Source organism: Corvus moneduloides, chromosome Z, assembly GCF_009650955.1.
Source record: "Corvus moneduloides isolate bCorMon1 chromosome Z, bCorMon1.pri, whole genome shotgun sequence".
NCBI classification, from domain to species: domain Eukaryota; kingdom Metazoa; phylum Chordata; class Aves; order Passeriformes; family Corvidae; genus Corvus; species Corvus moneduloides.
Window position 1 is genome coordinate 13,425,236 of NC_045511.1, and position 18,786 is coordinate 13,444,021.

The window sequence follows — 18,786 nt, forward strand, 5'->3', positions numbered from 1 at the left end:
AATCTTCTATCACAAGCTGCTGGAAGTGCTCAATAAGATGGATTTTGAATAAACAGAATTTATTAGTTCTTGTATGCTGAGGCAGCCTTCCTTTCTGTCTCTTCAGAAAGTGTATTTACGTCTGTTGGTGCACTCCAAACTAATGTGCTCCTGCTTCACTGCTCTTTGTGCGTAAAATTCTTGTTTCCTAAGAATGTTTCTTCAACTTACCATTCAAATGATTTCCTCCAAATGTAACTAACTGATGGTTGCATTGTTTCCATGCCAGACTCCATGGTTTCTTCGTGATCTGGTTTGAACCATCAGGCCCCTGCAGTAGCCAACTCTCAGATCTCTATGGTCTCTCTGGTATCCAGCCCAGACTTCAGAACAGTCCAGTACCTGATTCCCCAGATTTTTATCATAAAACAAAACTTCAGAAAAATTCCCATCAACTATATGAAATGTCTTGACTTGAAGCAGAAAATTAGGGAAATTTGAATTGAAGTAAAATGCAGCAAGAAGTGCTGTTGTCCACAGAAGTGCAGAGAGTTACACTTGCAATATTCTGAACATTTTGGTTACCTTAGACTATAAAAGAATACAAGTATCATGTGCCTTTATTTTTCATGTTTTCTATGATCTCTTTGAATTTCAATACTCTGTAGCTTTGGTTTATTTCAAATTTTAATTTTCTCTGTGTTTACTCAGTATTCAGTTGTTTCAGTTAAAATTCTGTGCGGGGCATGATTGATGTTTTTTTGTTCAACAATGACTGTATTACTGTGCAAAAGTTGCAAACTACTAAATACTGATTGAAGCAAAAAGGTAGATATTGCATCACTTTTACTAAACTTGTGAATTGCAAGATTTGCTTTTAAGCAGACAAGGATTATGCAAGGAAACAAAGATACACAAAAGTAAATACATGCAAGGATCACTTATTAAAATAGAGCCCAAATATCAGGAATTTGCTGTAGGCATTGGTAGTACCACCAGTGTGCAAGTACCACCATCATTTGATGAAATTCATCCCCTTGTGACGCTCAAACACACAGTTGCACAAAAACAAGCTGAGCTTCACAGACCTCACACAATATGCTGGGAAAGTCCAGCAAGGCAGAATTACAGCCCAGTACTACCAGCATAAGAATGAGAGCTCCCACCAATTTTTGTCCATGCAGAAAGCTGAAGGATGAGACAGGCTATTAGTTTGTTTTCACATTCAGACAGAAGTACTCTTTAATAACTGCAGCTTAAGAAAGTTGGCAGTCTCCTAAAGGAACAACATGAAGGCACCCACGCAAATTACTCTTGAGCAAAAGAAAGAGAGGCAGTTCAATGAAATACCAAATTGGCTAAATTGTGAGTTCTTCAATGAAATGAAGAACCTGACAAGTGACCTGAGAGTCACATAAAAGACAGAAAATAGGTGAAAGGCTAAATAGAAAATTAAGAGCATATGCATATACCTCCAACATAACAAGGTGCAGAATGATATACAGATAGGTTTTATTTTCTCTGACCCATTTTCTGAGAAGACAATTATCTACCAAAGCATTTCTATTAATGTAAATCCTCCTTGTAAAAGTTGGTGTTTTTTTCTTGAAAATTGCATTAGAAGTACAAAATAATTCTCAGCAAGTACATTTCAAAGATTAATCAAAGGGTGGGGTTTAAAACTATTTTTTGGTTAGTATGTTCTGATGTGTTTCACAAATGTTTTTCTTGTAATAAAAATTAATTATTATTAAACAAGTGTTCTACATGGACACCTCTAAATCATTCTAAACTATTTACTGAAAACCAGTATATTAAATAGTCACTTTCGACAATATGCAGAAAATGAGAAAACCATGAGGAGAAATTATGGGATTATGCCTTGGAACTGAACAGTGATTTAAAAGAACCTGAGAATATCAGCTTCACACTGTGCCTAATTGTGTAAAATTGAAAACTTTATTACACAGATTGGCTTTTTGCTTTAAGAAGCAAGATAAAAACTCAGCATTCTCAAAAAGCTTGGTAGATGCTAATTTCCTCCCACAAGGTGACTTGTCCTTAGATCATCCATTTCAGAAGCATTTCCTGTCTCTTGTACATATGGGTAAGAGAAGGCAGCCGATTTCGTACATCAATAACTTCAATACTTTCACTTAATCATCCCCTGCTAATGAAGTGGAGTGCATATGTCAAATGCTGTGCATCAAATTGTAAAGGGTGCCGGGAACAGAATGCATTGCAGTCTTTCAAAACTACTGTAAGACTATGAACATAAAGCTGTGTTTTTTAACAAAGGAACAAACCTATCACAAAACCACCTTTGTGTCTTTGCCTCTGATTAGTGATCAGTGCATATCAGCAAATTAATAATAACAGAGTTTTGCTAAGAAGCCAGCATTTTAATTTTCCTTAACTAAAGTACCTTCTGCAGCAGATAAGCTCTTTACAAGGGATCTCACTTAGTTTTTTAAGAAAGCTTCTGATCTCACAATAATAAAAGATGATGTAGAGCTGGAAAAAACAACGTCATCTACTATAAACAGGTACTGAGGAGTGGAATTTGAGATGCCAAAATGTATTTGAAAGTGAGTGTTTCCCTACGTAATTACAATTTGTTTTCCTCTGCCATTTTGACGTACACAGAATGAAAATCTCTTCTCTTGTTTGTGCAACAGGCTTACTGAAATGGAGATCAGGCTATTAGACTGTTAGCTTTACTATGCTGAAGGGAGTAGCTATAAAAAAGGTTTTAAGAAGCAAGAGTTGTTCTCAAGACAAGAATCATTACTAAAAAATAATCGTATTTTGTAACAATAAACTACAATTGTAGAAATCTGAAGTTTGTGCATAATGATAAAACACTGCTTTAAATTTTTACCATCTGTTAAGCACCTAAATCCTGTCTAAGTCATGTGAGTTGGTCATATACTGCCACTTACTGTGTCTGAGCACCTGGGAATTATTCTTCTAGATCCTCATGCCCATTCGTGGAATGCTGTCAGCTGGACTCTAAACTAGGGCATCAGCTCCTGTAGCTCATCCAAATCCCAGCAAGGAGTGTGGCTGTCTGCTTTTCATCATCCTCATGTGTCAGTGCCTACCTTCTGTGCTGGACATTCTCCCAGCACACAGCTGTGCACACCCAAACATGTTCAGGAGTGTTTGTTCTGCAGAGCCAGGCTCTTCTAAAAAGAGAACAACGAGAGCACACTGTGGTCATAAGTTACAACAAGGGAAATTTGGGTTGAAATAAGGAAAATTATTCAACAGACAGTGATTAAACTCTGAATTGGTTTAGCTAACGGGGCCATTGAAATCTCCATCTTCAAAATCCTCAAAGGCACCGCTCCCCACTGGATTATGAGGAATAGGAACTTGTCCTGAACATTCTTTTCCTAAGGTCAGAAGTTTGATTTCAGGTTTTATTTATTAGAGAAGCAGTACCTCAAATGGATTCTTAAATTAAGCAGAGCATGTTTGGCCTTAGGGAAATGTAGTAATCATTTAATTTGAAGAAACTGCTTTTTCTGCCCTTACAGTTTATTTTCTGTGCACTACATTTTCTTTAATTTTGTGATGGTAGTTCATTACCCTTTGCTAGGAATATCTCCGTGAGAAACAGCGTGAACAGACAAAATTAGCATTATTTTTTCTATTTGTTTCTAATTGAGGATGATTCATAAATAGTCTTATAAGTGTTTGTATTTTTAATGATTATGCCCAGATTTTTTTAAAGTCTTTATAGAGGTTTTTTTCAAATATGTAGTTCTATTGAAAAGGCCATTTATGTTATGCAGAAAGAGCAAGGCATGTACATTCAATAAAAATTCTTATTTTAGTTTAAAGAAAACAAAAATAAATAAATGAAATAAATAAATGAAATAAATAAAAAACAGCTGCTGTCCTTGCAGATAGGCAGACTTACTGGGCTATTAAAGATCAAGTACCAAGAAAACAAGCATAAGTTCTGCTTGTCAGAATTCTTAGAGTGTGCATTATACTATTAATTTGCATATGTTTTATTTTCAATTTTGCCTTCCATGGAAGTACTTCTGATTAGTGTGCTGTGTGCTGTATCTCACAGATGACCTGAGGAAATTATGTGAAGTTTCTGTTTTTCCAGTCCCCAGAATTTCTCTCTTCAGGTGGTATCATTGTGAAGTTCCACGTGTTGGTTCCTTCTTTTCAGTCTGTGGCTTGTAAGAAACTGTCGCAAACATTTCCATTGCTAGCTTTCTACTGTGTGGCTGCCTTTTTTCTCTTTGCAGAACTTAGTTCTTTGTGTTAGTGTACAGATAAAAAAGCTTCAAGTCAAAGTAGGGATACCCCACTGCTAAAACACTCTTCTGGTTTTGAAAGATGATAATAGAACAGCGTCAGTTAGAAGCATGGCTTATTCATTGTAACTATTTGTTTCTTGTTAACAAACTATCACATGCAGAACTGGATTGCGTCCTAGAGAGAAAAGTTGTTTTCTCTTGCACTTTTGCCCATGACTCACAGCGCAAAGGAAAAAAAAACAAACCTGAAACACAACAGAGAAAAGGAGAGCTAAGTAAAGATTAATTATTAGTAATTATGTCAGTATTAAACTGATAGTCTAGAATGCTTTTAATGTACTAATGGTCTTTATGTGGTTTCATCCAACTAAAAGATATCATTCTGATTAAAAGGCGAATCAGTGCCCCCAGATGATTCTGAGTAGCAATTAAATTATCTTGGTAGAAAATAATTAAGTGGAAAATTGCATAGTCTTGATGGGAGGGAACTATTTCAAAATTTCCTGTTTAGGACCCAGCTGGTTTTTTTCTCTAGTTTCTGAAAGATCAGGTAGTTAATGATGGCAAAGACATCTTCCTTCAGGTTATCTCCATGGATTAGGCTTAAGAACGTTCATGTTGGAGGAAAAGATGCCTCATACCTTCTGTTGTTGTAATTTCTTGATTTAAACTGTGTTAAATAAATACTATTAGAAAAGCAGTCATGCTGGGTCATATGAAAGGTCCATCACTGTCTCTTCTCCAACTGTGGCCAGTAAGAGTTACTTGAGGGAGTATGGCAAAACTTTACAGCTTTCTGGTTAATCTAAAGAATACTAAATAAGTGATGAAATACATTTTTCTACACAGTGATTATTCAAATGTTAAGTAAGAGAGCATGTAGTGGGTTGATCCTGGCTGCATGCCAGGTGCCCTCCAAAGCTGCTCTGTCAACTCCCCTCTTCAGCTTGACAAGGAGGAGATAATATGATGAAAAGCTCACGGTCGAGATAAGGACAGGGGCAGATCACTCAGTGATTATTATCGTGGGCAAAACAGACTCAACTTGTGGAAAATTAGTTTATTACCAATCAAATGAGAGAAGAATAAAGAGAAATAAAAGGAAATCTTAAAATGCTTTCCCCCAACAACTCTCATCTATCCAGGCTCCACTTCACTCCTAATTTCTCTTCTTCTTACCCCCAGCAGATCAGGGGCGTGGAGAATGGGGGTTCTGGTGAGTTCATCACACGTTGTCTCTTCTGCTCCTTCCTCCTCACAGGAAGGACTCCTCACACTCTTCCCCTGCTCCAGTGTGAGGTCTCTCCCACGAGAGACAGTCCTCCACAAACCTCTCCAATATGAATCCCCTCCATGGGCTGCAGTTCTCCATGAACTGCTCCAGGTGGTTCCCTTCCATGGGCTACAGTCAGAAAGGCTGCTCCAACACAGGTCCCTTGTGGGCTCACAAGTCCTGCCAGCAAACCTGCTCCAGTGTGGGCTCCTCTCTCCATGGGCCACAGGTCCTGCTGGGAGCCTGCTCCAGCACAGGCTTCCCATGGGGTCACAGCCTCCTTCGTGCATCCCCCTGCTCCAGTGTGGGGTCCTTCCCGGGCTGCAGGTGGATCTCTGCTCCCCTGTGGACCTCCAAGGGCTTCAGGAGCACAACTGCCTCACCAGGGGCTGCACCAGGGGCTGCAGGGCAATCTCTGCTCCTGAACCTGGAGCAGCTCCTGCCCTTCCTCCTTCACTGACCTTGTGTCTGTAGAGCTGTTCTTCCCACACTCTCACTCCTCTCTTCAGCAGAGAAATTGCTTGTCAGTAATTTTTCCACCTTCTTAAATACGTTATCCCAGAGGCACTGCCACTGGCACTGTCACGGGTGGGCTCAGCCGTGGCCGGCATTAGATCCCTCTTGGATCTGTCTGGGGCTGTCTCTGTTGGACATGGGGAAAGGTCCTGGCAACTGCTCACTCCTGTAGCCCCCACCAGCAAACCCTTGCCGTGCAAAGGCGTACAACAGTATGATTCTTAAGGACCTTATAACGTGATTTTGAATAGCAATATATTTTTTGGAAGAGAGTATTAATTTCTCTTTCATAATGGTATTAATACACTTACTGGAAAAAATTCTTAAGGAAGAGTTTTCTTCTAATATAGATACATCTCATAACTGAGTAGCCAGCCATTCTACTCTTAATTTGTTTATGCTTATGATTAAACGTCACTCAGAGGCACCGCCATCAGTGGCCATCAGTAGAATGGCATGCCATGTACATTAGGCCAGGTTTGTATCTGAATGGAGTCAAAAGGAGTATTATCATCATTGTATAATTCTGCTTCCTACATATTGCATACTTTATTGATTTAATATGTCCTCATCTACTACAATTTCTGATTGATTTAAGGAGCAAAAAATTCAACGGAGTTCTAATATTTTTGCATTCAAAGAGGATAAAATGTAAGAATATATGGCAGTATATAAAATATACTTTTGCAGCTAATGCTCATAAGGCAATCGTGTAAGTTAGCAACTTGGTATCATTTGTGTTTAGTGTCTTTTAAAAAGCTGTATCTGCCCTACAAAAATGGATGAGACCATTTCCTAGAATATATTAAGAGATGAATCAGTTTGAAATATAAATAACTAGGAGACAAGTCCTCTGAAAGCCTGTTTTTGTAACCACCTCTTTTACTATTTGTCTTTTTGGACAATACGAGATTCTGTGGGACATAACTGTGCTAATTAGATGTAGGTTTTTGTGGAAATGCGTCCTGGTTTAGAAATGCAAATAGGCTTTCTGTAACAGTACAAATATCCAGTAAGAAATGGCTTGTTGTATGATAGTGTAACTTCACTTACAGATCAGAGAAAGGAAAACATTTAAACTCTGAAAAGGTTGGCTGGTTTCTCATTTAACTACCAATACAGAGAGACCTTGTTATTGGATAAATACTACTCTGTGTTCATAGCATAACTGTTTATCAGTTACATCTCAGGTTGTTAACCCAGTATTTGTATATATATATATCTCACATCAACCAAGCTGTTGTGATACAGAAATTGTTTTGGTTATAATTTAAGCAAAAATTTCAGTCAGGATGAAAGTTACAGTTATTTAATGAATGTTCTTACAAGAAGAAAATGTATTTCTAGAAAATAAATAGGGTTCATGGTTTTTCTCCTCCTCTGTGTGATTAAATTGGTCAGTGAGAACTTTTGGCACAGACACATAAGAAATAATGAATTTAAATACAAGTAGAGGATGCAGTCTGCATTTCTTCCACTATGTTCCAATTTTGTTTTGATAATAACCATAATTAAACTATGTGCCAGCTGCGAGAGAATGAGACACTCAGTGAAGGCGTCCATGAAAGCTATGGGTTTGTTACAAATCCACAATTAAAGGAAATAGGAACATTTCATTAATTTCTTTAGGAAGTAGTCAAGTGATCAAGCATGGTTTAATAAAGTAGAAAGTTGTCACATTCTACAGTAATCCCAGCCTAGATAAGAGTTATCTGTATTAACATATAAACTCAACTGAATGCGCCAGCCTTGTACACAAGAATTTACAGACATTTATAGGGCAAGGGATACAAGGCTGAATTAGCAAATGTTAATTTCGTATACAGTCTATACAAAAAAAAAATTTTCGAACTATTTTGTATGTATATTGGAAATCATAAGACAAGGATGATTCCTGAAGAGCAGCTCTCAGTGACGGCAGCTATATTCCTTATAGTTATGTAAATTCCAGAGATGTGCTTAACATTACTTTTTATTTCAAAACAAAAGTAAACAGATAGAGATAACTTCTGTAAAACTAGAAGACTTGGTTAATTCATTTGTTCATTAATTCATTCAGGTCTTATAAAATTTTCAGTTTTCTTCAGCACAGTTAGAGGTAGCTTTGAATATCCCTCACCTACTAGGAGACCCATTTTCTCCATTATACCAACACAGATCACAAGTTGCACTGGCTACAGGCTTGAGTAAGTGTGGTAGTAGATGGAATATTTTTCACAAGTTGATGGACAACTTTTACACAAGATGTGTTCTCACTCCTGGCAGAAATCCTGCATGCCACGGTTGCATGGCAGGCTCACCCAGAGAGTGCCAGGTCCTGCAGGACCAAGCAGTCTCCCTTCCTTTGCTTCTGTCAGCCTCCGCATTGCCACCCTCAGTCACACACTCTGATCTTGAAGCTTGCCGTGGCTGCCTGCCTCCTGGAGCCATGCCTGCTTGCCAGTGTGGTCCATGCAGACGGAGGTCACACTGACTGAGATCTCTCTGGGGGCATCTGCTGCATGTTAGTGTAAAGATCACCAGCCTGATGGTGATCTTTTACCTGAGGGTAAAAGGACTGGGGATTTCTGCAGCAAATGGCAGTCTCGCACATCCAAAGAAAAGGAGTGCAAGAATAAAGTACCGTAAGTGGAGACTGCTGTGGAGGGCTGGGGAAGGGTTACAGTGTCACACAGCCCTGGCTGCTACAGTGGTTGTGTTTGTCTGTAAGAGGCACAAAGGATATGTGGAGAAGAGTCATAAACATAATGACTGGAAATGTGGTACATGTTAAGAACAGAATTTGGAAATAAACCGCATCAGTGAATTGTGACCATGACCAAAACTACAGGAACAAGGAAGGAGTGTATTTCTGATAACACGGAATACATGCAGAGTGTCCTGGACTTGCTGGCCCACGAGCACATATGGGTGAGCAAGAACTTTACAGGTGTATGGGTGAGCAAGAACTTTACAGGTGCCAGCCATTTTTAGGCCTTTCTCAGACAGCATTAGCTACAGCTGTGTCGAAAGGATGATCGCCACGTTCTAAGGACATCCTGGTCCTGCAGGTCCTTGCTGTACTTCTTGGGTGAACTTTCTGTGTGATGAAAGGGGCAGGACTTTAGAGGCACACTGCTCATGTGAGGGGAATTGAGCAGCCATGGCACCTGCCATGTGTTCTCTTATGTAACAAATGTCCTGAAAGTAAATTTTGTCTTTCTCTAAGGACACATCAGATGTTTTGGTGGCTGCTTCTTCAGAGGAGGTCATTGTAGAGAAAACAGACAGCAGCAGAAAAAATACTGTTCTCTCTGTAGTTCCATAGCTTCTTATTTTGTTTCTTAGAGTATTTCTACATTTTAAAATAGAGAGTTGCCCTGTTTTCCTGTTTGATTTCCTCTCCTGCCTTTTATTTTTTTTTCTTCTTGAATTAGTGGGAGGGTGAGGAATGGCGGGGGCAAACTGCCACAACTTCTCAACAGTGACTCTCCAAGGAAGGCTGGGCATTTTTGATAGATAAGGGCTGTGGGAGAGATAAAATCAAGACTGCAGTCTTCTCTCTGTACTCCTCTGAAGTACATGCCCCTCACTACCTGCATGCTCCTTTTTGCTCTTTTCCCAACTGTAAAGTCCTTTCCTTATTGATTCCTTTGACTGGATCTTCCAGCTTTTATCTTCTTTCCTGCCTTTCTCCCAGTCCTACGTGCTTCCTTTTCTGCCTAGATGTCAGAAGTCTGATGGAGCTCCTATGCAGAGTAACTTCAGGTTAGTGCAGTTGTATTGATACGAGTGTCTTTATATTCAAAATAAAGTTAGGCCCTTGCACTTTAATTTACTAAATCTTGCTTTCCATAAATGATCTGTTGGTGTTAAGGACTGTTTTTTAGAATGTAGTAGGTTATTTTAACAGATTCCAAGCCTACAAACTCTTCTCAATGAATCATTCTCTAGAAATGAAATTATTATGCTTCTAGATCAGCCACAGAGGAATCTTTCTCTCTTGATGATAGGGCAGGTTAAAATCCTGAACTAAACCGGATTTCTGAAGTTGATACACCAGTTACATGAGATGGGATGAGTCAAGCTGATAATCTCCTCAGAGACTGGCTGAGATCTATTCCAGAAGTAGCTGTGCTTTTTTATACCCTACTGAAAATCTGCTTCAATTTTTCATACTTTAGTGGTCAGTATCCTTGTAGTTTACTGTCTGGTTTTATGTGTGTTCTGTTTCTACCTGTTGTTTTTGCTCCAGAATTGTTCGTTAGCCTAACTGCTCTTCACTTGTCCAGTGTTTACTCTCTTTTGTATTTATAGACATAGATTACCTTTATAGGGACACGTAAGTGCCTGTTCCATTTTCTGCCTCAACCTTTACTTTGCCACACTAACCCAGCCAAGTTCTGTCAATCATCTTTTAATAGATAGGCTTTAGAGCCTTTACATCATCCTGGTGACCTTTCTTTTCTTTTGTCCTAATTTGAAAGAATCTTTCTGGAATGTAGGTGAGCTGTCTTCTGTGCATAAGAGATTTTACTACTACCTTAAAATATTCTCCTTAATCCAGTGCTCCTAGGATCAGAGTTGCCTTTTCTTGGCAGTATTCCACCAGAGGCTGAGTGTGCTTGTATTGACTTGCCTGACTGGCTTAAATCTTGCTAGTAGTGTAGCCACAGGCACACAGCGTTCATTAAAAGCTGAAAAAGCTAATTCAAAATCATGGGGAAATATTTAAGAGCTATCTCACGGACCTCTCCCTGCTGCCACAGTTACTAGGGCTGCATTACGTCAGCTGGCTATAAACTGGATAGTGCAGGTATAAATGTCTAAAGTTATCATTTTTACAGATCCCAGTGATAGTTCTTCACTATTACCCCTCATCTTTCACTGCTGATCTGTTAGTGATTTAGTTTTTGTTCTCTTTTCCCAATCATCCAGACTCTGGGGCTATAAAGCCTGTTTTGATTAGGGCCAAAACTGTACATGCAGACCTTAACAATACATACTTCTCTTACAGAAATTAACATAGTGATGGTGTGAACAGTACTGCTTGGTTCACCTTCATTTTGGAAGTTTCCTTCCTAGGCAAATCTTAGCTTTCTCATCCCTTCTTCCATGTTTTGATCTCCTTGTGTTTAGCAGAGTCAAGCAGATACAGAAATAAGAGAACTGGGCACAGCCTGCTACAAGGCTGGTTAAATACATATTGGGTTCTATCTTGTGTTCCTTTTCTTATTTTTGAGGTGATAGCATCTGTTCAAGCACACATTCCATATTTATCAGGAGCAATTTTATCCCTTTCAACACAGAGAGTCACTGGTAGAATTTGTTCAGAGATGGCTGAATGCTATGGGCATGTGCTGAATCTTCTCTGCCAGCTATACATTCTGTTCCCCTGCATGCTGTCCCTAGCATTTGTTTGATCTCAGAGTGAGCCTGTTCAGAAATTTACAAATAATAATAAAAAAAAAAGAGAATTGTCTTCCAGTACCAGCTGAGCTCCCTAACCTGTCTTAACACGGAGTCAAATGGGTAACACAGCACACATGGTGGGAGCAATGCAGGCAGAGGTGCAGTCTGACACTGATCCTCTGAACAGCAGCTGGTACTTAGCACAGCCAAACCACACTGAAGGAGCACACCTGAAGTTTTGTGATTTCTGTGTGGATAGATCACAAGGCACATACTCCTTACCTGAAAGTGTTTTTCAAGAAACACAAATGTTTGACGCTGTTCCTATGATTACTGTTTTGAATAGTCTGTGGACTGTCCGTTTGGTCACAAGATGTGAGCAATGCTGACCTGGATTGGAGAGACTTGTCTCTAGTAACAACTTAGCATCTGCATGCCTGAAATCTCGCTTTGTTATGAAAAAGAGCCTTCTTGCTCAGTCTATTTCATTAAAAGAATCTTCACTATACATGCATACATTTAATTTTATATTCAGTTCACTGGCTTGAATACAGAGAAGATAAAAATGTGATTCAGTTGAAAACATTAATAAGAATATGTAAAAATGTTTTTACTTAAGTAGAGATAGATGACTAGTGAATAGTTATGTTAGTAAAATTCACAGCCTCATTGCATAATGTGAAACTCTCTTCAAGTCACAGGAAATATCTCTCAAAATTACCAAAAAAAACCCCTTTTTTCTTTCCTTCTGTTTAATCAGCTTTTTGATGTAAAGCCAGCACCTTTCACTCCATTGTAAATGGTTTTTCTGTTTTTGTAGAATATAAAACATGGGCTACTGGTACACAAAAACTATTATGGGTGCAGTTTATGTTGAAGGGGTATTAGATTTCCCTTGGAAAAAAAAAAATAATGGGCAATAAGCATTCAAAAGGAGCCACAACAACCTGTAGAGTATGTAGCTGATGCTTCCAATTATTCTTTTTCTGCTGCAGCATTCCTACACTCCAGAGCACACCTCTCACCTTTATAGCCATCACAATCCAAACATTGCTTGCACTGAAGAGAATCACTGTTTTGCCTGAAGCAAGGAACATAAGTGTTGCAAAACTGACTCCTCCTCTAATGGGGTGAGCATGTACAAGTACACAGAGTTGTATTTCTCCCAGAGCTGCCAGGCTGAATATTTTGCAGTCAGAGCTCTAAAGCTTACAGGCTTTTTCTTTGTTTATCTTTCTTTTGGGTCTTTCCCCTTCTTTCTTTCTGGATTTTTTCCTTTTTTAAATATATGAGAAACTCCTTGAAACGCTGGATTTTCAAGTCCTTTTTCAGGAAGCATTCATAAGCTGGCATGGGTCAACATACATTTCATTACCAGGCAAAAGTAAGTACTGCAGTAAAATCTGTTCCTACTGTATGTGTACCTTACTATAAAGGGTTTGGTGTTGTATGAAGGACAAAGTAGACTGTAGTTCTGTTAGCAGAAATTAAAAACTTACAGAAATAGGTAAAACCAGGTCAGCTTAATATGGTATGCTAAATATCATGTGGCTCACAGTCAGAGAAAGAAAAAAAGCATTTTTACTTGTAAGTCAGTGATCTTTTGAAATACTGAAATAAGCTGTGGACACAGGGATGCCACTCCTTCTGTATGTTTTTTTGTAAGTGACAGTTGGCCTGTGTTTATTATTTTGAAGCAGTTTTAAGCCACTTGGTAGTACTAATCTCATTATATTACTGCTTTATATCATTTGCGTTCACTAAATATACGTTATTTTTGTTTTTCATTAATGTAAATATCCTCCTGGAACTCTCATAACTGCCATCATATTTTCCACTATCTCATGTTCCCTAGCTATTATTTTTTTCAACCTGTGTTACCTTCTCCTGTGTCTGCACATACATTCACTAGTTATCAGATTCTGCTTTGTGTTATTATCTTCAGAATGTGTTGTAGTGGCATGGATTGGGAGGGAAAGGCTGAGGGGAAATGGATCTCAAAAAGAAGAGAGAGAAAGGCTGGTAAATGATGTAGCAAGGAATAAAGAAAACAATGTGCTTTGATCCAAAAAGCATTTTTTAGCCAATTTTTCATGCATTTTATTGAAACGCTGTACCGTCAACATCTGTAATATTTTAACTGTTCCAGCAGTCACCTGGGAATTCATTAGTACCCTGGGAATGAATACAGTTTCCCTTGCTATGAGTTCCCTCTAGAGAGCGCAGCAGCCTGCGAGACAGTTGTGCGGATTCTGTGTCTGTGTTCCCGGCGTAAGACTTCAGCTGCGGAAATGCTGTGCTGCAGCTCTCAGTCTTTTCCTCTTTTGAGAGTTGGCTTGCTTTTGTTGAGCTGCACTACGCGCTCCCACAAGGCAGGCAGATGGATTGCCCAGGCAGCGAGCAAGTTTAGCAACAAGTAATGCTCGAACGCCTGTGTACGAAAAGCAGCCATTTACCATACGCACATGTCGCAGCTCCAGGCACCCACAGCGAGTCTGCAGCGTGAATGCACGTCAGGCTCCTGTGACAAAGTGCAGCCTAGTCAAAGTCCTGCACAAGGACTAACCTAAATCCCTACTGTGGCTTGGAGCACGCAGACCATGGAGGGAAACAAAATCTGGAGAAATACAGTTATCATAAAGCGAACAAGGAGCAAAAAACTGGTGGGTAATCCTAGTATTTTTGTTGTTGTTGTTAAAATTGACCTGGAAATCTGCCAGACTAAATTTTTATGTCTAAGATGTGGTGCTTTGAAATGGCAGGTTTTCCAGTGGACTAAACTGAGTAGGATAGTTCAGTCTCAGAATTTTCCTCTTTATTTTTCAGAAGGGCTTTAAAGTTTTTAAGCTATTTCCATTGTTCTATCATTTTTTATTGCTCAGCAAAATATACTCTTTTAATTTGTCAAGTGTTCACGGCTCCAGCTGCAATTACCACCCACAGCAAGTGAAGCTCAGCTATCAGAAACAGGGTGCTTGGGAACAAAGGGGGCTTTTGAAAGCTCTGGCCTTCGTTTAGAGATTGAGGAAGTTTGACTTCCACACATTCCTTATGGCAGTGAAGCAAATGGAGTTCGGCCACTTAATTCAGCTATATCACAATTTGAGTTGAAACCTTTATTCTCCCAGGTGGTTTTCTTCTCCAGAATCAGACACAGGTTAATTGCAGACTCAAAGAACTAGAAATGCTTTGTTCCTACTGCCTCTTTTGTTTGTCTTGTTTGAAACTAATATTCTGGTCTTTCCAGACACTCAAATTTACAAGCTCCAAGTTTTATATATGTACCTGCATGTACATATCAATACACTTTTTATTCTTCAGGCAGGATTTTTTAGGGTGTTGTCACAAACTCTTGCTATGTAATACCCTTCTTTCGAAGTTCTACTCCTCCCTGAAAACCTTAGTTTTCTATGGTTTCAGCACCACTTTTGGTTCCCATTTATTTCTTCAGTACAGCTCCCTTTCAGAGAGGTTGTAGGGTTGCTTCACAAGGTAAGATCAAAGGGCTGCTCAATCTATACCTTAAGTTTTTGGTTGTACTCATAAATTGGACTAATCTAATTCTCTAATAACTTCACTTACAAAGACTTCCTGATTGAACTTTTCCTGATTGTTCTACAGTTTGGGGGAGATGCATTGTTTGGTCTCCACTCTTGTTTATCTGTGCTTGCTATCACATTTCTCCTCAGCCTAGCTCTGAATTTAAAATCTCCGATCACATGAGTGTATACTTAGGCTGCATAGACTTAGTTCATTTGAGGCTGATCTTAACCCTTTTGAAGAACCAACCCATGTTATTTTAATATAATTTATTCATTGGTCAGCTGTAGCTGTACCTATTCTGCAATCTTCACTCTCACTGTGGATCAATTTAATTAAACATTATGAAGTCAAGGTTGCAGGTTTTTTTACAAGCTAAATGATGAGAGAAGGATGGTTTCTATTGTCTTTCCTGTCTTTTATATTGCCTGGTCTCACTGAAGAGGTGATGACCTCGTTCTGAGACCTTGCTTTATCTATCACAGATAGATACAGGTTGGTAGTAGTTCTATTTAACATGAATTTTAATCGTAAAAACTTACTTGTTAAAAAACTTTCATACCCAATACATTATATTTACAGCCACTTTTTAGGCCTAAAACTTTATAGCTTCCAGTAGAGCCACTGGTAATTCCCCTCCTTGCACCATGTGCCTGCCAAGTGCAGCTGTGGCTCTGCCTGACCCTTCCTTTACTGCATGTACCCCATACCTAGCAGCAGCATATGACCAAGAAAGCAGAGTTGTTTTCTTTTCCTGCCCCACTCTAAATTAGTGAATTAAAAATAAGGAAAGAATGAACGTTCAAAATAAACATTAAAATATCTTTGCTGCTTAGAATTGCATTTAGGTTGAGTCCTCTTGCCATTGTATATAGGTTAGAGTATCATTATGATCCCTTTAGATTTACAGGTAATTATCTCTGAAAAGATCTCATTCAGCATATTTGTTACATCTGGCATAATTTATTTTCCTTGTCTTGAGAAATTTTCTAATCTCCTGAATTTCAAACCCCTTACAACCTCAGGTAACCCGAGATTTTTGGCATGGCAGTTCTCTTTCCAAATTCATTGTTCCCTCAGGGCAAAGTCATTCCATATTAACAGTACTTTTAAATTGTCACATTTCCACTTCTGGTGAATGTGTGATCCATAACATTCCCTGTGAGCAAGCATGGACTGGTTCATAAAAAGAGTCAATAAACTTGGCAATGATAATTTCTGAAAACTTTCAGACCTCTAACTGGAGCAAGAACAATCAGGACTAATCATGATATAAAAACAGAGGGTTTAGAATTCACAACAGATCATCTGTTTGATGAATAGCACATTTTGGATGCTGCTGTATGGTGTGACCCTTTTTTCTTGGACAAAACAGGAGATGGTCTTTGGAAAAGCAAAGATGACTTGTAGCCAAATCTACATCTGCTCTCAACCTCATCCAAAAATTGGATTGCTGCTGTTGCTGTTTCTTCACCCCTAAACATTTGCTGGTAAATCATGAGAGTTCAAGAAAGCCAATCCAAAAGGAGTAGGCTTTTCGTTCGGAAGATTCCTTTTACTTAATCATGATACAAAGAGAAAATAAAGAACAATTCGCTTCAGTGATTATAGGGCAAATTCCACCTACCTTTGGAAAGGTAGGTGGATCATGGTTTTGTGAATACAGAATAAAAATAGGAAAAAATAGAAGGTATGTACTTTAAGTTAAGAATAAAGATTAGTCTTTAAAACATCAATATATAAATTACTTATTTAGATGGAAATGTTAACTAAATTACCTTGTTTAACTAAACTACTAAGCTACCAGGTTCAGTGGTAAAGTCTGGTCATCTGAAGTTAGGATCCTCATGTGGCCCCTTTGTTTTAAGTAATAATACAAAGTATTTTTGTTTAGACAAGGTAATTGGGTATGATCATCCTATTTTGTCTTAATATAAAGAAGACAAAAAATAGTTTCTTGTCTGTTTGTCACTCAAGGTATGTCTTCTAATCTTCTCTTCCAGAAAAGCCCTACCTCACATGACTTGTATCATCTCTTTATCCTAATCATCATATATCTGCTTAGTCTAAGTAATGCCAAATTACCCCAAACTCCCTGTAATTGTTACTGTTGTATGTTAAAATAGTATTCATACAGAAGTTCACTCTCTAATTATCATTATATACTGTTTCCTAGTTATTTTATGTCTAGCCTCTCTTCATTCCTCATTTGAGTGACAGCAATGTAGATTTCTATTGTGATTTAGAAAAATGAGGAGAAGATGAGAAAAGGCTACAGCCAAGGGAGATGTCATTGGTCACAGTTAAAGAACAACTTTGGGGCCAGATGGTGCAGGCTCCATTCCTCCAACTCCCGCTGGAAAACCTGACCCTCAAAAGTCTCATGACCTTTGTCACTAGAAGCCCTTACCCCTGTTCCAGCCATATGACCCACTTAGCCCAAAAATGTATCCGATCCATGAGGTCTCAGAAGTCCCCCCTTTGTCCACAGGAGTCACCATTTTGTCATGGTCATGGGCATACCCCATGTGATCTCTAAACCCCCTGTACTTGCTGAAAACCTTGCCTTTTTCTTTGCCACAGAAGTATGTTAAAGACCCCCACACATACACACACCTATAGACATTTTTGTGTGTTTACAAAGACAGAAGTGGAAGTGTATGAAGTGTATAAATGTATGTTTATACATAGTTATACTTCTTCATACTATACAACGATTTTATTAATAAAGTGTGTGTATAAAATGTTTAGTAAAAGATAGTGAAATTAAGTGAAAATTTAATGGGAGTAGAAAGAAAACAAAATAAAAGGAAAGTACAGTTAAATGGTGTGGGAATATGTCAAAGGGAGTGGGGGGGCCATGAAAAGATCTGAATATGCATTGGGCGAAGGGGTGAGCGTGTGAAGCTGTCCAGGAGGCTGTCACCCAGCCCCAGGTCATCCAAACAACAGACCAGACCTGTGAATCTGACCAAGACGCCCTCTTCACCTACCTTCAAACCAACCAGGTCACTTTGTGGGGTTGTCCTGCAGCTTTGTCCTATTCTAGAAAATATAGTTAATATTACTTACTAGAGTTGAAGGCCAGAAAGAAAAAATAACTTCATGGGAGCATGTTTGTAGGGACACCTGTATCCCAAAATGTTTTCCTAAAAAGACCATGTACATTGGAGATGGTTGGGCTGGGATTATGAAAACAAAAGTTTGTGTAAGGGGAGATGAGGCAACTCTTTTCTACATCTCAGTGTTCCAACAGCTACTTGTAATACCATGACAGGGATTATGCTCTGTATATTCCCTTATCCTTATGTTGATGTGGGGTTCATAGCACTTTCTGAAAACACAGTCCTGGCTGAATACGCAAAGACACAGTTTTTCTGTGAATTGTTTTTGTTCCTGCTTAGAACCACAGTATTTAAAAAAAAAATAAACCAGCCAAAAATCCCAGCTTTGAAAGAAATGAAATGGTAACAATGGGAAACCGGTCACCATCACCCCAGTGATCAATTAATAAATAAAGTTACATTGAACGTGACTGAAATGTTGCCTAATGTTTGTTTCTCTGTGGGCGTGTAGTAGTGGCATGTTAACAGACCGCAGCTTCTGTTAAAAGGCATCTTCTGTGCTCCTGGGGAACTGGGAAGCTTTGGGAGTTTAAGGCCCTTTTCTGCAACAAGCAATACTGTTGATCGGAACATAGAACAGGTGGCCTCACGTCATGTAAATCAAGACTCGGGATATACATAAGGCTGTGAAAAAGTCTTTTAGAAATAACAGGTATTTGTGGCCTATTCTAAGCACAAT

General features: G+C 38.8%; 1 protein-coding gene across 14 annotated transcripts in view; it reads left to right on the forward strand.

Annotated features, from left to right (window-relative positions):
• The window catches only part of PRLR (prolactin receptor), a 154,869-nt gene that overhangs the window by 53,696 nt on the left and 82,387 nt on the right, over positions 1 to 18,786 (forward strand). For 2 of the 14 annotated variants that reach the window (XM_032095374.1, XM_032095372.1), the window contains exon 1: positions 12,082 to 12,826. The exons of 10 other annotated variants lie outside the window; for them this stretch is intronic. The gene's annotated coding sequence lies outside the window, so the exon portion shown is untranslated. 2 more of the 14 variants (XM_032095379.1, XM_032095377.1) reach the window with 2 other exon arrangements.